The sequence below is a fragment of the Leptinotarsa decemlineata genome, unplaced genomic scaffold (assembly GCF_025532065.1).
Source record: "Leptinotarsa decemlineata unplaced genomic scaffold, Ldec_3_MD MMD2_tig00002082_RagTag_RagTag, whole genome shotgun sequence".
Lineage (NCBI taxonomy): Eukaryota > Metazoa > Arthropoda > Insecta > Coleoptera > Chrysomelidae > Leptinotarsa > Leptinotarsa decemlineata.
The window spans coordinates 7,663,121-7,677,294 of NW_027412573.1; the positions used below are offsets into that span (position 1 = coordinate 7,663,121).

General features: G+C 32.6%; 1 protein-coding gene across 1 annotated transcript in view; it reads left to right on the plus strand.

Annotated features, from left to right (window-relative positions):
- Positions 1-4,258: 4,258 nt before the first annotated feature.
- LOC111502363 (uncharacterized) overlaps positions 4,259-14,174 on the plus strand; it is a 132,607-nt gene continuing 122,691 nt past the window's right edge. Inside the window, exon 1 of the mRNA XM_074176933.1 lies at positions 4,259-4,493. The gene's annotated coding sequence lies outside the window, so the exon portion shown is untranslated. The remainder of the gene's footprint in view (positions 4,494-14,174) is intronic.

Here is a 14,174-nt window from a genome sequence, read left to right on the forward strand (position 1 = left end):
TAATAAGAAGTAGGAAAGTGAATCTGAAAATAAAAATACACACAAGTGTTATCCTGCATCATAATACCAGGTTAAACAAAATTACCACGTGTATACAAAGGAAAATTCCATTGTAAGTGAATATCTCGGCTAGAAAAAACGCACTGGATGAAGGATAGCGCACTATTTCGCCAAAGGTCAATTTCGGATTGTTGAAGAGAGATGAATGAGAGTGAGCAACTATCAAATAATGAATCATTTTCTAAACTACTGGATGCACTGAAGGTTGAAAGTGGAAAAATCAAGCAAGAAATAATGAAACATATAGACAGTGAGAATGAGAAATTGATGAGTGTGATTAGGGAGCAAGATAGTAGAATAGAGAAAGAAAACACCATTTTGGAAAGAAAGTTTAGGAAAAATAATATCGTCGTATTTGGCTTTGAAGTGGAAAATAACGGAAACCTCGCCTCTATCGTAATGGATAAATTGAGTCTTCTGGAACTCAATCTGTCTGAGCAAGATCTAAGCGATATATCCTTTCTGAAGGCTGGTAATAAACCCAAAATAAAAATCGAGTTCAGATTACATATAATAAAAAAATCGATATTTAAGAACGTCCACAAATTAAAGGGAAGTTCCGTTACAATTCCACATGATATGAGTTATGAGGATCGACTGAATAATAAAATACTTGTCAAGCATTTGAAGGAAGCCAAATCAAAGAATAAGCCCGCACAAATCAAAAATCATAAACTCGTGCTTAACGGTCAAATTTATACAGCTGAACAATTGGAGAGAAGTGGTGAAACCGAGGAAGGAATTCTGGAAAATTCCATATGCGAGCAATCGAAAAAAAGATATTGGAATCTAGACAGTGCTCCTACAACGCCTGGACCATCTGACGATATTCCCAAATTTCAGGAGAAATATGTGGAAGGAACAAAGAAGATTGAACCCCAATTGAAGAAAATCAAGAAACAGATATTGAAAAGAACAGAGATCACTGAAAGGAGAACTCGTCAAGATAGTGGTTCCTTAAACTAGAGACAACTCCATGAAACGATTACAACCTATGTAACTTCGTAGCTGAGTATGCAAAGTATTATTTCATTGAATGGTTACTTCATCGTTTCTGTAAAGTTCATAGACTCTCATACAGGGTCAGTAAAAAAATCATGAGTTTGGAAATTTGTCATCATATAAATAATACCCTGTATGATATATTGGGCTGACACTTGGAATCCAGGTGTTTCAAATATGCACAAATCGAATGCCTAAAATGCGATAAAAAATGCCTAATGGTCCTTCCTGAAATTTCGACCCATTTTGCAGCCAGGTCATAGTAAGCCTTGAAGATGATAATAATAATTCTTATCTGTCGACATATTTGGATAGAGCTCGTCGAGTAACATAATTTGAAATCGTCATTTTTGAAAATCGGTTCGTCTTCCTTCTATGTTCAATTGATTGTGGATTGGTGATAAAAAATTGCATTGTAGGCGTAAATGTTACTAATTATTTTGATAATAATTATTTTGATTATCATCTTGCATTGGATATTACAATCAATATAAATATTGATAGACATGAACAAAAGCAAAACCTAAAGGAATTCAAATACAATTACAAAAAAGCTGAATTTTATAGACTCTGCAAAATGGTGAGAGACACCGACGGTCTAATGTGACAACAGAAAAAAATGTTAATGTGGTAGTTGAAAATTTTTATGGTATATGGAATAAGATAATAGATGAATGTGTACCAAAGTACAATGTGTATGAAAAAATCAAAGAAATATAAGGTTTGGTTTACAAAGGAAATTAAAGAGTTGCTGAAGGAGAAAGAGAGGTTTAGGAAATTAAGATTTGTATCTGATTATTATGCAGTACAGTTCAACAGTATGAGAGAAGATTGAGACACTAATAAGATAAGAGGAAAGATTATTCATTGGGTTGGGTACAGATATTAATGATTTTTGGAATTGGGTGAATGACAGAAAAAATAAAAATGATAGTATAGGGAACTATGAATATAAAAAAAATTGAAGACAATGAAACAGCGGAAGCATTTGCAACGTTTTTTGCCTCTGTTTATTCAAAAAGAAAGTCATCGTATCAATCATACTCTGACTGTGTGAGTGGTATTTCAGTAACAAATGATACGTTCAACATGCAATCAGTTACACAGTCTGAATATGAAGAAGCAATCAAAAAACTGAAACCTAAGAAGGCAGCTGGAATAGATGGTATTCCACCCTATATACTGAAAGGTGTAAATGAATGGTTGGCAACACCTCTGCTACATATCTTTAATTTATTCTTGATAACAAATGAATTTCCGGGTTTATGTAAAACGGCTGTAGTTACTCCCATTTTCAAATCAGGTGACAAGATGGACATTGAAAATTTCAGGCCTATATCAATAATTCCGGCACCTTCTGAATTATTTGAACAGATTATATATTCAAGATTATATGGTTGAGAATAGTAAAATGCCTCAGCAATATGGCTTCGTTTCCAAAAAATCTGTTAATACAAATTTATTCAGCTATGTTTCTACAGGGTATGAAACACTTGAGAGTAAGTCACAACTTGATGTAATATTTACTGATTTTAAAGAGGCTTTTGACGAAGTCGATCACGATGTACTATTAACAGAGATGAATGAGTTTGGACTCTCTGATAGCACACTCAAAATGTTCGGAAGTTATCTTGAAAATAGATTTTTAGTAGTTAAGCATAATGGAAATGACACGGGGAAATATGAAGCTAATTCTGGAGTACCACAAGGATCCAATTTAGGACCCTTGCTCTTTGTTACCTATGTTTATTAATGACTTGCCCTCAGTTCTCAGGTATTCAAGATGTTTGTTATTTGCAGATGATCTCAAAATTTTTGAAAAAATTGAAACTGTCAGAGACAGTGTTATGTTGCAGCATCACTTGCAATATGTTAGCGAATGGAGTTGTAAAAATAAACTATTTTTCAGTCTAAAAAAAATACAGTGTTATGAGAATAACAAGGTTAAGAGATCCGATAATATGTGATTACATGATGCAAGGAGAGGTGTTAAAAAGCGTTATGGAAATGAAAGATCTGGGTATTACATGTGATGATAAACTATCCTTTTCAAACCATGTAAAAAATATAATTAAATCAGCAAACCGTATGTTAGGCTTCATAGTAAAACAAACATCATATTTTTCCAATATAGAAGCTATAAAGCTATAAAGATTTTGTACTACACATTAGTCAGATCGAAACTTGAATTCGGATCAGAAATTTGGTTAGGAGAATATCAAACTACACTTTTCGAAGTAGAAAAAATTTAAAAAATTTTTTTAAGATTTTTGTACTACAAAAAATATCGTATCTATCCTGACTACAGATTAGTTGGAACAGCACAATTGAGAAATTAATTCAGAATATTGTCTCTGGACAATAGAAGAAACCAGAATATATTGATATTGCTATTCAAAATACTGAATCATGAAGTCAACTCTCCTGAACTCCTTACACGGATAAGATTCAATGTGCCTGCAAGAAGAACGAGAAATTCTCTTATGTTCAATTTACCTTTAGTTTGTACTACTAGGTAGGTAACCGCTCATAATCATTTTGCAACTAGCCAATACATTCAACTTACTGATGGATATAGATTGGACAGTTTCATTCAGCGCTTTCAACAAACTCGTTACACAGTTCATAAAAAACTTCAATTCAATAAATTAGGTATTAGAATATTTAAAAAAAAATTTATTCTTGTAATAACGCCTTGTAGGCCTGTTTGAATAATAAATAACCACGTAGAGGCTTAGCCTATGTGGGTTTTTGTTTATTCATTTGCCTAACTGATAAATCTACTGATCATTCTGTTATAAATCCTTAAATGTTTTTAAACATTGCACATTTCATTGAATGGTAAATAAATATTATTATTATTATGCATTTACGGGTGTCAGAAACCATCCAATGCCAGGCATTTTGCAATATTTCCCGTTTCTTTTCCAGTTTTCCTGCACTGAAATTGCTAGCACCAGAAGTGAAGCCTCCAAAAACAATTGCTTCTTTTCTTAATTCCTGGACCCATTAGTTTCGTTCCTGCTCTGTGCTTTCCGACTACGAGCGTCGCAGTCTGAAAGCTGGCGAAACACACTCCACGTATTATGTGGACACACCGGCGTAAGTGCAATCGCCTCTTGGTGCAAAGTGGGAGGTGGGGGTCAAAAAGGCCGCGGAGGCAGAACTGCCACTAGCGAATCAACGCGGGCGACCCACCACTCCGGCAGTGGGTGCCAGCATTTCCGAAACTTTAGTCGGAAACGAACCATCGTTGGGTGAGAACGTGTCCGCAGTAGGCCATTCCCATTGATACCGCGTGGATTGTAGTGTTAGACAGTGATGTGACACTCTTTAGTGGGCTCGTTTTTAGTTTTTGTTTTGTTGCGATAGTGTTAGAACTGTTGAAGATCGTCTCTTGTTGGGTTTTTATCTACGAAAGTTTTTCGCTGGTGAGTACCACGCATTCTCGAACATTATGTGGATTTGCTCAGTTCAGTTGAAGACCCAGTGTGTGACATGCTTTTTTCATCATTTTGAGCACGAAAAATATTTTCGTCAAACCAGAATTGAATTGTATAAAAAATTGCAAAAAAACAAATTAAATCACGTCGAATAGCAGCATAACAAGTATATATCACATTTTGAAATACCTCAAATTCAATAAATCCTAACCTCATTGTGGAAATTACAAGTGTTACAATCAAACATCCAATACAATGGCATATACTTAAAAATATTTCGAATTAGTCTGATACATTATTAACAGAATTTTCAAGAAAGCTGTCACAGAAATTATAAATGAAAAATTAAAATCCATCATATACTGCCCCAACAATCAACTGTTCAGTATTTTGAGTGCGGGATTTAAATTGTTGAATTGTAATAAAACGTAGTTAAATTGAAGTTCTAATTAATTAGGTACATCAAATTATGTAGTTAGGTTTATTTGTATTCATCAAATAGCTATTTGATTCTAAAAACCAATATTTTTGATTGAAACAACCATCATTGAGTCTTGTAATTATCTGAAAATTGCTAGAGGCAATTGAACATTTTTTTAATGGAATTATAATCCAGTTGAATATTTTTATAAATGAGTTATCAATGTGACTTTTGACAAGTCAAATGTTGCAATAATTCTGCTTCAAATATATTCACTGCCTCCAAATGACTGATTTCAGGTTTATTCATCTAGGCATATTTTTTTATGGATACAAAATGAAGATAAAAAAATTGACTGAAGACATAATCAAAGTTAATAAATGTTAAATTCTTTGCGGAAACCAATTCCGCAAGTCCAATTCAAACGATCAATATGTTGACTAATATAAACCTAAATATTACTGGAGTTTCATCTCAACACCAAACCGTTATTTTATCACCTCGACACGTGTTTCGATCACCAAGTGATCATCTTCAAGAGGAACTTTAATCTTCCTCTTCCTCCAGTTATATTCATTACCACACCAAAGGTTCCAAACAGTGCAACAGTGCAAGTAATATAAACCTTTCGAATCAGTAAGAATATTTTTTTCCAAGTTATCAATGATACTATTGTCAATAACAAGTGAATAAGTGTTTTTTTATTCAATCCTTTCAGATTATCAAGTTCAAAATCTGTTTAATTATTGAAATATCTGAAATAATTTTGATCTATAGAATCTATACGGTATACGAGTATATAGTAATTTTAGTAAAGGCCCCCGTAGGATAATTTCAACATCTACTAATTTCCTTGAAACAATTTTTTATCAAAACGGTTGGAAAAGCAAAAATCATCACTTATTTCTTTATTTTTCTATACACTATCCAAATAATCAACTGTTCAGTATTTCCGAAACGAATAACTTTTTCAATGAATCATAATTGTTTTGGATTGTAGAAAAACATAATTCGTTTCAACTGCAGGTTTATTTCAATTTTCAATTAAATGTTTATTTGATGCTAAGAACAATTCAAACAATCGACAGCTTGACACATGTAAATCTTTGGAATTATTTTGCAACATTAGAAATTCTGAAATTTTTCGCAAACCTATTTTCTGTGGCATATATCAGTATTTTATTGGATAAGTAGTTGCTACATAGGTTAGATTTGAAACAAAAACACATCAAATCCCGGTGAAAAATTCCATAAACCATTGTTTGTTGTGTAGAATAAATATGGAATAGAATTTTAAGAAGAAACACCCAAAAATTTTTCGTGATTTGAGTTGAATAGTAAAATTCTAATTCCGATGATATCAACTTGCTTGTCGAAACGTCAGGAGAGATGAAAGATCATTAGACTCAGAAGTTCATTCAATTATCTATAACACCTAATTCAGTTTCGGATTCGATAGTGATGATAATCAATTTCAACTAACAGTCTGTGTATAAATCCATTCATTATTTCTATAAACAAACTAATTAAGTAAGCTTCATAAGCGTATCTTTCCAATCAAGAACACAACAAACACATCGCTTCTACTACGGAAACTGTTACAACATCCTGCAACCTGTTGATCGTCCTGAGACAGAGTTCATGATGAAGGTCATAGTGGATCAATAATCGAGTTGTCTGAAGTCCTGAAATGTTGCTGAAAATTTCAGGAGCTCGCGTCGGCACTTTCAGGAATGCAATTTTTCAGTACTTGATTAGAGCCTCTAGCTGAAGATGAAACACATTTATTCTAATATCTGTGGTTTATATGTAAATAGGTACCCAAATCCAATTCGAAAAAAAAATTTGAAATTAAGAATTTGAATATGCTTGTCTAACAATTATTTTTTGCCTGACGAACAGTGTACAAATAACATTTCAAGCCAACTATAATACAGAAATTTCATTGAACTTCAAAATTATTCATATTCATTTATTTTCATAATAGATACTTTTTTCATATTCATATCAATGATAATGACAATGACCTCATGAGATTTTCAATATACGAGTAATACGAGTAATTATTATCAGAATTAATATTTTCACGGAAGTAAGCGAGATATATACTAGTAGGTATTATGTTATATAGAGACGCAATGAAGTTTTTTTTCAATTTTTTTAAGATATTGGTGCAGATATTGAAATATTTAATATGGTATTACAAACATGTGAAGTGTAGTAAAATTATAGCGTTAAAACCCAATTAGGTGTACCTAATAGAGATTTTACTTGAACTTTATGCAACCCTGCCAACAAAACTATATATTTCATACATTTCTTCATTCAATAACTCCAAAAACTTTCAATTTATATCGACTAAACTGTTTTCAATGAAACAAGAAAAGGAATTTTTCTAAACGACTGCCTATTTCATAATATAAATTCAATTTCAAATTTCGAAAAGTTTTTGTGTGACTGAAAAATTACCAATAATTTTGCAGTTAAACGTCTGATCTTTTCAGTTATTCAAAATAGACTATACAGTATATTTTTAATGTATTTTTAACGACATAAGAGTATAAATTCTTATTTGGAATTCAGATTAAAGTAGTTACGACCGCTTTGGATGAAAACTACTTCACTTTCCGTCAGTTTCAGTAGATTTGAATCTTCTGATCCAAAAACTGGCAAAAACATTTGAAGAATTCCCTTATGTATTAATTAATCAGTTGATTGTTTTTATGAATGATTTATCCATGCCTCACAAGTTATATTTTGCAATACTTAACCTACATATGTCTTAACTGATTTTGTATAAAGAGTTAGTAACTGAAAACAGCAATAAAAAGTATTTACAAAGATGTTTTCTTCAAATCAAGAAGATTAAAGTTTTTCGTGTGAGTACAATTTTATATTACATGTTCTAATCTCAGTTTTTTCTCAAATCAGAAGTGAAAATTGTCAAAATTTATCGTACATGGTCACAAACATACGGACAAAATAAATAAATTTAAAGAAACATTTCAACCAACAATATGGTGGTGTCACAAAATTTTCAAATATAAATTTTGTATCAATTGTTTCACACTTTTCGAAAAGACTATTTTTCAAAACTTCAGAGTCTCGGCCACCATTTTAAACACGATAATGGCGCTGAAATATCTGCATTGAGCAGCTGGATAGAAACACGAAAAACTGTATGGGCAATCGTCAATATCAATCGTGTTCAAATAAGTTTATCTCGCCCTTACACGGTTTTGTATAATTTTGCCAGAAAAGATTGATGCCATATTCAGTCGTGAACTGTGGATAGAATCGCCCAGATGAAGGTAGATACTCTAAATATATTCTTTTGTGAAGTGCCGGTCATAGAGAAATATTTGTTTTGGGATTTTTCTCACCAAAAAGCCTCCAGTGTGAATGTGTTTTTCGGTGACGGTAAGGGATTATGTTTATTATTTATTAAATCGTAGCTTTATTAATCTCGATGATCGATTATCGATATGGCGGCTCTAAATTTCTGACAGATGACAGAACAACACATTGAGATTTCAATAAAATGAAATAACTTCTACCGAGAGTCCTATTCAACTGATGTTGAAATTTTTTTGAAAGTCCTGAAAATAATCGGACTGTAATATTCGGTGAAAGCAAAAGTAATCTCAAAGTAAAGAAAAATGAATAGCAAAAATTGTAAGAACGCTAATTCATAAAGAAAAACAGTTAGTGTGACCTGAAATGAAATTGAATCGATAAGTGAATTGTGAAATATATGCAAACAATAAAAAAGCAGAATGGAAGTACGTACAATACATTTTCTTAGTACAATCAGAAATCAGAAATACTTGAGTTTGAGAATGGATTTTGTAGTATTCTTGGTAATATATGTTGTTGAGTGAGGTTAACTTATACCCAAATACACTGTATGCCTGAATGTCTCTAAAAATTGTATTAAACTATTGTTTCATCAGTCATAATGAAGTTGTGCTCAAAAAGTTCAACTTGCGGAACAAGGATATCAATCTAGAATACGTCTGAATCTCGAAATCACAGAATGATCAATCACGAATTGTAAAAATAAACACAAGACGATAACAATGTATTCACTTTAATCAAACCACGCTGTTGAGTAATTAGTTTTTTAGTAGGGTTTTTAATTGGGCCCCTTATTTTATTCAAAGGCAATATAATGCCTATTGAAGAGAACACAAATGAACACAGGTGGTCTGTTTCTTTGACTTGAATTATGATACGCAGGACCGTATCAACATCAACCATTACTTTGCAATTGCTACTTGATACTATTTTTCAAATGGACTGTATCGCAATAATTTCACTGGAGTTTTTGGCCAAACATAAATACATTTTTTTTCAGATGAAATATCTTTACAATTAATAAAATGTAAACATGCCTATTTTGGTGTGTCTTAGGTTTTTCAGGGTTATAAAACTGAATTTAGGTATTCTGCGTGAAATCATCATTGGGGAATTATTAGACATGCTTAGGAATTTTGAATATATCAATACAAAATTGCAAAAGTCTGAAAACCAATCATGCCATGTTTATGAGAGAAATAATAAATGTTTCCCTACACGTTCATTAATAACGCATTACAATGAATAATATTTTAACCATTCCCAATTGTTGCTTGTGAAACCTTAGGTAATAGGTTATAGATAGGTTAACAAAATTATCGACTATATTTTTGATTGATTAACAAATAATTAAAAAAATCAAGCGTCTGGAATACTTTCGAGCAAGTAGCACACATTTTCGGGTTCTGATTAGCATCAAAAATAGCTGAAATAATGTTCAGAATTTTTTCATCCCTCCAGTGAAAAATGACATGAAAGATTTTTGTTTGATTCTGTAAAATCGATAGTAACCAAAATAAACCACTGAGCTAGGCAAATGAAGACGAATATAGATCTAAAATCAATGAACAATAATGTTACAATAACAGTTACTATAACTATCAAATCATATGGCAAAGATCCATTCATTATCAATCTGCATTACTTTATTTACTTGACGTCTGATTCCAATAATACCACCATGATGATTTCAATTGATACATTTCTTCGATGTTATTGTGTATTTATTCTTTTCATTGGTCAAATTCTCAGATAGATGTTTTCCCTTGCATATACTTCTTGGGGGACGGAAAAATAACACGCTGTATAAATTACTATTGGCCACTTTTACAGTAATTTTCTATGTGGCACTTAGTTCAACAAATTACAAACTAACGATGAGATTGGAACCTTTGGTGTGAAAGTTGAATAACTTTTTTCGAGATCAATTGCCCTAACACCAAACTGATATGTTTGCACTCGTCGCGCGTTTCGCCAACAAAGTTAGCATCCTCAGGAGAAGAAAATTGATACCTAGTCTAGTCTGATTAATCCTTATATACTAAAATTTGTTACCTGAGGTTGTATACCTGAAGTCCAATATGGAATTTCTCGGTAATTAATTACCTGCAAGTTCTTAGTAATTATTCTCTTCCTAACAGAAGATTAAAAAGCGGGCTAAACGGGATGGGTCCCTTATCGCCATTCATGCTGTTCTTACATTTTGCTATTTCTAGACTCTCACATGCATCGAGTAGCCTGATGTCATGCACATGCTTAATCAGTTTTAGATTGTTTTCACCAATTCTGTGGTACTTGTCTAGAGCATGTTGGGAGACCCTGGATTTTTCTATCCTTCCGTATTTCATGTGTGCACAATGCTCCTTGAAGCGGGTTTTAATCGCTCGTCGGCTCTGGCCGATGTATTTGCTGTCAAGATTGCAACAGCAAATACATCGGCCAGAGCCGACGAGCGATTTAAACCCGAAAAACAATTTTCTTCTCCTGAGGATACTAACTTTGTAGGCGAAACGCGCGTCGAGTGCAAAAATATCAGTTTGGTGTTAGGGCAATTGATCTCGAAAAAAGTTATTCAAACTACAAACTGTTTGAGATGTTCTTAAAATTGTGTATTGAAATATTCATCCTGCACTCAGACCTGTCGGATATAATCGAACGCCCTTCGTGGTATTACCCAGGGGAGTAGTTGAGACTGGCTTGAACGAATGGTTTCTTCCAGATGATTTGATTTATAGCCATTCTTCAAGTATGCCTATACCGACTATTTGTGAAAAACACATGATTGCTACACAATATAATGTATGAAAAATTTCCATTTCAATTACATGGAACACTGTCATCCTGTGTTTGAATTTTGTTCATCACAGATTTTATTTCCATTGATAACATAAGTGGATTTTTTTGGAATAGTTGCCAAAATTGGTCGGCGAACTTTGGATATCTTTGTGATCTACATTCAGAGTAAGGCTAATATCATGAAGGCTGACAGTAACCACTGCATTCTTTTGAGACTAAAATATCTTGATTGGAGAGGTTGGCCATAAACCAGTACCGTAGTTCAGATCAAAATGAAAAGGTGAATGGTACTATGTTAATACAATATTCTGCAGTCACCGCAAGGAAAATATTTAAGAAGAAAGATTTTTATATGATTGCTTAGTATATGATTTCCAGTTCAACTTATTATCAGTAAAGAAAGTCATTAAAATCACCGAAGTATACTATAATTCCAAAAAAGTAGGCACTAAATTCTCAAAAATGACTAACGTTTTTGCCTTGATTTGCTTGATCTGTCTGCAGTGCCGTACGGCATTGCAAGATAAAATATATAGAATCACAAATGTCAACAATGTTTTCATAATAATATTACTGAGAAGTTACTGCCTACTATTATGGAATTGTACCTACATACCCAACATATAATTATTGCTGGTAGAAAAAATGGGTTTTTGCATTTTATCTCGATTAATTTGAATTATTTGTAGTAAATCACGTACCTATTTGCTTTAGCTTCACCAACATGGTTGAGAACTCGTTTCAACAAATAATTCGATTTGATAATATTCCAATTTCGTTCAATCGAGAGCTAATTCAATTGTTTGATAAACGTCATTTGTAATTAGCATCCTGAAGATATAAAATTGTGTCATGTAATTCTCGAAAATTCCGAAAATGTTGGAAAAAAGTATAACATGAATTTGAAAAAAAAAACGTTTGACAATTTTGACATTCATGGTCATGGCATTCTCATATACTGGTTCCAAAGCAAGTTTTCGTGACGTTTATTTCCAGTTTTTGCTTGGCCTACTCTGCATCGTTCGATACCAATTACCTCACTCCGACCCTAGACGATTTTCCTAATGATAAATACGTCATCTTCGAACAAAGAGGTTATTAGTATATAACGAGTATCCGATAAAGGACCGGTAGCCCGATTGTATCTGTACTCGGACCATTCTAAAAGATCATTGACATACCTTTCGCGGCAAAGAATTCGATTTGTATGACCGACTGAAATGGCCACTTACTTTTTACTCCCACATTCAAAGAACTCACTGTATCTTTCGTTTTCGCTGCTGCAATTAGCATCGTGTTTTTTGCTTTTGATGAACATAATGCAGATAGGAGACTATTTTATTCGCGGTCCCTCTACTTACCGAGTGGACCATGTTAATTGATCTGATATAAGCCGATTGGGAAAAGCAGCTTGGATTTTGATTTGATTTTCCTTTGATATAAAAAGTTTATACCACTTTATAACCTACCAAGAACAACTAAATGATACTATCCATCATGATAATTATATAATACCACTTCATAAATTTTAATCAACACGCTATAGTTTCATTAGTTGCACTAGTATATACCTCAAACTATTCTAGGTACAATTTTTGTTATATAACAGTAGGTGGGTACAAAAATTAATTAGATAAATAAATAATTCTCAATAAATCATGAATATATATCAATTATTGCCATTCAATGCCAAAACTTATTTGGATGAATGAATAATTGGGGTAAAACAGGTAGATTTTGAAAAAAGAATTACAATATTTCTTTTGAAAAAATAGGTAAATCATAACTATTTATTTGCATTCAATGCCAAAAGTCATTCAGATAATTGAATGATTTGAGTAAAACAGGTAGATTTTGAAAAACTAATTACAACATATCTTTTGAAAAAACAGATAAATCATAAATATGTTCATTATTCGCATTCAATGGCAGAACTTATTCAGATAAATGAATAATTTGGAACTTTTGTTGTGTTGAGTTGCCAAAGCTCTGAATAAAAAAAAGTAGATTTTGAAAAAATCTAGATAAACAGGTGAATCATAAATATGGTAATTATTGGGATTCAGCGCCAAAACTTATCAAGATGAATGATTAATTCGGGTATATCATGTAAATGTTGAAAAAACAATTACAATACTTCTTAAAAAAACGTGTAAATCATAAATTTGTTGATTATTGGCATTCATTGCCAAAACTGAATGAGATAAATGATCAATTATGGTAAAACAAAGGGATTTTGAAAAAACAATTACAATGCAATGTTAAGCTGAGTCCAGGAATGTAGTTGTCGGTAAGCCTAACACCACTGCATTTATTCTTTGTCCTTCATTTTCTGTATGTAAGAAAAATCAAAATTGAAAGCTGAGGGGAAAAGACACCAGAAGAAAAAACAAAAAGAAGAGGAAAGGAAGAAAGAAGCAATCAAAACCGTTAAACAGAAAACGACAGAAATGAAAGGAACTTTTCAAAAAGTAAGGACACTATTGAAAGCAGGAGATGAAATTGATATTAGTTCAGGCACAGATGACGGATAGAATTGAAACAGACCTTGCAACAAAATATCTAAAAGGTTTGTAAACTCTTTAGGTCATGTTATGAGATAGGGTTGAAAAACTAGGAGGGAATCCGAATACTCTCCTGGAAAATAGGGACAAACAGGACATTGATGAAAGGAAAAGGGTTATGCTGGGCTGGTTAGTGTCTAACTTGAAGAAGTAGGAAGCTAGTTGAAGTGGTTGTAATTAACAGGTAGGGAGACGAGCATTTTCTATGTTTCTTCTCAACATGTGTGTCCCTATTCCTGAAATCAGTTGACATTTCCACAAAAGTTGTTTGCTTTGCGGACTTGAGCAAAAAATGCTGATTGAATGGTTGATGTGAATTTACTTTGATTTTCTCAAGACTAATCAGTTACCGCAATAACGTACAATTCCGACAAAAAGCTCATTGATATATTTTTATATGTGTGTTGTATTCTGATTATCGCTCACGCTAGTTTGTCAGCTGGGAACTCTGTGGTTCATCAAAAGCTGAGATTATGTCGTATCTCAATTGTTTTTCTAAACATTTCATGTTCCGAAAGAATTACCAAACTA